General features: G+C 42.2%; 1 pseudogene across 1 annotated transcript in view; it reads left to right on the top strand.

Annotated features, from left to right (window-relative positions):
• The first annotated feature begins 732 nt into the window (after positions 1–732).
• LOC118576355 overlaps positions 733–6,000 on the top strand; it is a 28,531-nt pseudogene continuing 23,263 nt past the window's right edge. Inside the window, exons 1-3 of the transcript XR_004943936.1 lie at positions 733–776; positions 3,248–3,458; positions 4,887–5,014. The product of XR_004943936.1 is annotated as a guanylate-binding protein 6-like (transcript). The remainder of the gene's footprint in view (positions 777–3,247; positions 3,459–4,886; positions 5,015–6,000) is intronic.

The following is a 6,000-nucleotide window of genomic DNA, read 5'->3' as shown; positions in this document are numbered from 1 at the left end:
AAGTCTTCCTAGAATTGTAATTATCTTCCTTTTTCAAGTAAATGTGTTCATTACTGTGTGTCCACATGCCAGGACTAGGTGGGGAGGTGAGAGAACAACTCTGTGGAATCCGTTCTCTCCTCCACCTTAGCATGGGTCCTCAGATGGGGCTCTGTCACCAGCTTGCACAGCTGCAGCATGCAGAGCGCTTCCCCACTGAGCATTCTCCCAGACCCTAATAGTATTTTCTAATTGCTTCTTTTAAAAACCATGTTTAGATGAATGGTTTCTGTTTCAGAAGACTTGTTAAAAACATGAAAGCTCTTTGCTAAGTAAGCACGGGGAATTTCCACTGAGAGGAACACGCTTGCATCAGTCCTGCATTGTGAAATTTCTCTTAGTTGATTTTTTTGTTTGCTGTGCTAAGGACACTGGAGAGGGGTTCCAGGAAAAGAAAGTGTAAAAGCTCTGCACAGTGGGAGGACTGCTGTCCCTCAGCCAGCATCTTGGCTAAGTCAGTAAGTTAACAGGACTTTGGAGTGCTTTACTTTGCTTTCAGTTTTATTTTTGCTACAGCATGTGATTTTTTTCTTTTGCAGTGCGTGCGTGTGTGTGTGTGTGTGTGTGTGTGTGTGTGTGTGTGTGTGTTTGTGTGTGTTTGTGTGTGTGTGTGAGAGTGTGTGTCGTGGAAGTGGGTTGGCTTATAAAAAGAGGCGCACAGGAAGCCAGAGGTAGGAAAGCAGAGTTGAGCAAATGGCAGCCAAGAACTGCACTTGCAGCTGTGGTATGGGAACCAGGTATATTTACTTTTTCTTCTTTTAAGGAGCAACTTAGTCTGGAACGTGGACTTGATTTTCAAAGTGGCGACTGAGGGAAGGTCAGAGAGGCAGATTTGTGTTGTCTGGTCTGCAGGGGACTGTGGCTGGCTTAGGTCTATGAGGCTCAGGTTCTTTCCTTTGATAAGTGACAGATACAAAGTGGCAGCCTGACAGTCCCAGGCTCCCCTGCTCTGGCAGCTTCAACTCAGGACTCTGGTGAGTGCTGTGGGAATAGCCCAGGAGGAAGCCTGCCTGCCTTAGCTGGGACCACAGACACAGTATCCCTGGCCAGCTCACAGGCAAGTGCAGTCAGAAGAGCATCTTTTCTGTGTAAAAATCAAAGGAGAAAATTTCAGCACAAGACTGTGGCTAAGACCAATTTAAAATAAATTTAGTTTCTATCTCACTTTTTTAAATCTTAAGTAGATAGTCAGAATCCTCTTCATTGATGGTTAGGGTGTATATGAGATTTATAAACCATGTAGGCTCTATGCATTTTTCATGCTATGATCTTATTCTCATATATGAGACTAAGGGGCAGAGAACCTGTGACGTCCCCTGTTATCTAAAATCTCAGGACTCTGCACATTCTCCTTCCTGGGCATGGTGTCCTCAGGCTCATCTGTATTGCAGTTCAAAGTTATTCCTTTCTCTGGCTGAATAATATTCTATCGTGTGGGCTATCACACTGTGTTAATCTACACATCTGTAGATGGTATGTTGATGAGAGATTGGGTCATTTCCACATTTTGGGTATTGTGAATATGGCTGCCATGATCATTACTGTTCAAAGGTCTGTTCAAGCCCTTATCTGTGTGTTGTATATAATGAAAGCAGAGTTCTTGGATCAAATGTTATTATTCATTTTATAAGACACCAAGACTATTCTCTTTTAGGTAGTATCATTCTCTGTTCTTAGCTACACTGCACAAAGATCTAAGTTGTTTAAATTCTGGTTCACATGTATTTGTTTTTGTTTTGTGTAGTCATTGTCCTGGTGGGTACAAAGTGACATCTTGTGGTTTTGAGTGTTATTTTGAGTCTTATTTCCTCAGTGTTTCCTAAAGCCTCATTACAATGCAGACTGGGTTTGAAAGATCATGAGCAACAAAACCAAGCAGGTCTTAAAGTAACCTCACTCTTGCTTAAACTGCACACAGGAGCAAAAGCAAGCAAGCGATTTCAGGTACGTATGTGTGTCAGCCAGAAGCAAGACTCGATCTCAGTGAAGTAGAAGAAGCCAGATCACAGGAGACCATGTGACTGTAGACTTTTATACCAGGTCCCCAGCCCTCCAAGACAGAACTTGAGTAACTAAAGTTTCTTCATTTTGCTCCCACATTTTCCTAATAAAGCTTTCTGATGGGTCATCGTTAGAATGTAGACACTTCATCTTTCAGTCCGGTCCTTCCCAGTTTGTACAGTGCATCTTTGTCAAACAAATTCTTTGCAATTTTAGAGTTTTCTTTTACCGAGTAATTAACAATATTGAATGTTGTCTTGTGTGTTTATGGCCATTCATAAACTTTCTTTGTTGAAATGTCTAATCCAGTGTTTTGCCCATTTTGAAATTGAGTTGTCTGTGGTGAATTGTAGCGGTTCTTTGTTTAAGATAATCTTTGTAAATTTGTTTAATCTTAATTAAATAAATTTACAGTACTCTTCACCCATTCTTGGGTTGCCTTTCTATACTCTTTTTATAAATCCTTTTGTGCACAAAAGTTCTTAATTTTACAGAATGGATTTTATCTATTTATTCACTCATGTTGAGATTTTGGTATCATATTCAACAAATAATGCCTGCTGAAATCCAAGTTAGGTAAAACAGAGACCAGGTTAGCCCCAGGTTAGCCTGTGGCAATTAAGGTCTGCTTTGCTTCCTGCAGACAGGATCTGTGTCTGGTTAGGGGTAAGGCTAGGCAGTGAAAAGTCAAGTAAATACACATGTGATTCACACTGTTTATTCACTTGGACATCTCAGTGTTTGTGTAACTTATGGCTGCCCTTCAAAGCTCCTGTACATTTTCAGCCACTTTAAATCTATTCTCAGAGGGAACAAGGACTTAGAACCCACTGGCCTGCCATTTTGCTGTGTTGTTAAGGTTTTGGAAACTGACATATGTCATTGGTAGTGTGCAGTGATTTGTAACTAGGTACTTACAGATTTTGGGAGGTCACATGCTGAAGGCATTCATTACAAGGCTTAGCATATTTTAGGACCTTAATGAAGGTAACCGCTGTTTGGGTTTTATCACACCAAAGTAAAACTTTATAGATGATGGCAGCCCGTGTCTTATCAAAAGCTTTTGAGAACTTTGGAAGGATGATGGAGAAAGAGGAGAACGTCCTCTGTGTCTATTCACAGCCAATAGAAATGTAAAAATGCCATCAGTCCTAAGCCATCTAAGGCTGGAGTAACACTGGAGAATAACTTTGTATTCTTCTTGCAGATTCTTCTAGCTTGGCAAGTGGCTATGGCCAGACCACAAATGATGGCTCCCATTTGTCTGGTGGAAAACCGCAAGGAACAGCTGTCTGTGAACCAAAAAGCCATCGAGATTCTGGACAGGATTTCACAGCCAGTGGTAGTCGTGGCTATTGTTGGATTGTATCGAACAGGGAAGTCTTACCTGATGAACCATCTGGCAGGACAGAATCATGGTGAGTGGCATGCCGGGTACTAGCCAAAGGTTTGACTGTCTTTGTCACATTATCTTAATTCTTATTCCCAGTTAGAACAAAGGAAAGCGAACCTCCTGTCAGCAGCAAAGCCATCCTCTCATGCTAATGTGCATGACTCATTACTGCTCCACACTAATTGGTTCCTGCATTCTTTCCTTCCATCCCACTAAGGGAAAACTGTCTTAGAGACAGGACATTTCTGATGCCCTAAGCAATGGGATCCTGTGTGTCAGTCTCTGGTCTCATACAGCAGGCTTCCTTTCTCAATAAAATATTTCCATCAGAAGAGAAAGGTCTTTGACTACTTAAGACTTTAAAAATCATGGGTAGGGCTGGATAGATGGTCTAGTGGTGAAGAGCACTTGCTGCTCTTAGACAGGATTTGGTTCTCAGCACCCACGTGGTGACTCAAAATTTTCCCCGAACTCCAGCTCTAGAGGATCTGATGCCGTTATTCGGCCTTTATGGGCACCAGGCATGCACACGGTGCAGGCAAAATTCTGATATTCATCAAATGAAATAAGGAAGTCTTAAAAATTTTTTATTTAGAAATAAATAAATATGAAAAAAACTTTAAAAATGAGATTATAGCCTTTTATAGCTGTGCTTTTGTTTTTGCCACTTTAATAAATTTGAACACAAAAACTATTATAATAAATTTCTTTTTCTAGGTTTTTTTTTTTCTTCCTTCTTGCATGTCTCTGACTCAGAAAGCATACCATTTCCCACAATTCGTGAAAAGTGCTTTCTTTTTGAGGCAATCTTGTGGGTTGGCCTGGTTCTAGCTATGTAGTCCCAGGTGGTCTCAAACTAATGGCAATTCTCCTGCCTCTGTCTCCTGCCTACAGGGATTGCAGGTGTGTACAACAGTGGCTGGCTCAAAACTCTCTCACTGCAGCTACCAGGGGGCTCCATGGTTTCTGATTCCTGGATGTGTCTTTGTTTGCATCTGGAGCCCTGGGTGACCTCATTCTCATATTAAATGTCCCCTCTACCTTGAAATAGAGGACTGTGAACTAAGACATTTTTGAGGAAAGATGAAGCACCGTTTTGAGTGTTGAGATTCGCAGCACTGCCAATTCTACTGCTCACATCTGCTTTCCGTGGGCACTGTCCTCTGCTTTGCCTTCTCATGGCTGTGTCCAAACACCCGAGAGAAGGACTTAATGGGGAAGTGCTTCTCTCAACAGTTTCTGAGATTTCACTCCAGTCATTGGGTTCATCGATCCGGGACCATAGTGAGATCACAGAGGCAGCTGTGTGGGAGACAGGTAGCAGAGGCTGAGGAAGGGATCGGGGATGGAGTTACAACTTGCAATATCTCTCCTCTGCCTACCTTATCATCCATCGAGGCTATCTGTGCAGGACGTTCACCTACTGACCCAAACTCCTCACCTCTTCCCGCAGGGTTCCCTCTGGGCTCCACTGTGCAGTCTCAAACCAAGGGTATCTGGATGTGGTGTGTGCCACATCCCACCAAGCCAAAGCACACCCTGGTCCTCCTGGACACCGAAGGCCTGGGGGATGTGGAAAAGGTAGGCTGAGGCTCAGGCTGTCTTGAAAATTATTATGGTCCAGCCTTAATAATCTTCTTCCCAGGGGCTCAGAGGAGAAGCTACAATTGGCGTGAATTACTTTTTGTGGGGTGCGGATGGGGGAGAATCTCAGTACACTGAACTCTTTCTTCCGTCTACTTCGTTCCTCAGGGATAAAATTCTATCTACACAGCTTCTGTTCTGTTCTCATGCCTAGCTCCTTTCTTGCCTGATTTCTCTCTACTTCTATCTGCTGTCCCCTCTAAGTTCTGTCTTAATTCTCTCCTCTTAGTTCTGTCCCATCTTGGTCTTTCTCATCTCGTTATTCCCCATCTGGCTCTTCCTCATCTTCCATCTCATTCTTCTAGTTCTCCATCTAGTTCTCCAGTCAAAATCCTCCTCAGTCTCTGAGGTTTACAGTTATATACCCATACAATAGCAAGATGCCAGGCTTCAATTCTTACAGGGTCCTAAATGCAGATGAGAGTTTTCCTCAGGCAGAGACCATCAGGTTTTCTATTACAACCCAAAAAGGGAGTGGTAAGGGAGGAGGTCAACTAAGAGCTAAAATTGGTTTATGTATCAGAAAAAGGGAATTTATGTGCTCAAACTATAAATACCACTAAGGCTGTATAAGAAAGGAGGATCTGAGCTTAATTTACCTTAATTTAGGAGATCATTTGGCTGTGGATGTTTGATAGGTATTTCATTGTAGGAATTGGCTAATACATATACAAAAGCTAAAATATCAGGAAGACTTCTTAAGCCGTGGCTTGACCTTTGGAAAAGTCCTTGATCTTTCCAAGTAGTAGCTTTTGAGATAATAGCTGGATTCTATTACATTTTTCCTGTAGCTTGCAGCAAGGCTGACCCTTATGACTTCTTATTATCTAACTGATTGATCTATTCGTGAAAAGATCTAATAGTTCTACAACTGAAGGACAGCAGGTGAGATGAACACTGAGCTATTTAGATTTCATACTTAA

This window comes from Onychomys torridus, unplaced genomic scaffold (assembly GCF_903995425.1).
Source record: "Onychomys torridus unplaced genomic scaffold, mOncTor1.1, whole genome shotgun sequence".
In the NCBI taxonomy this organism is placed as follows: domain Eukaryota; kingdom Metazoa; phylum Chordata; class Mammalia; order Rodentia; family Cricetidae; genus Onychomys; species Onychomys torridus.
Note: the sequence above shows the minus strand (reverse complement) of the source record. Positions and strands in the feature narration are given on the sequence as shown.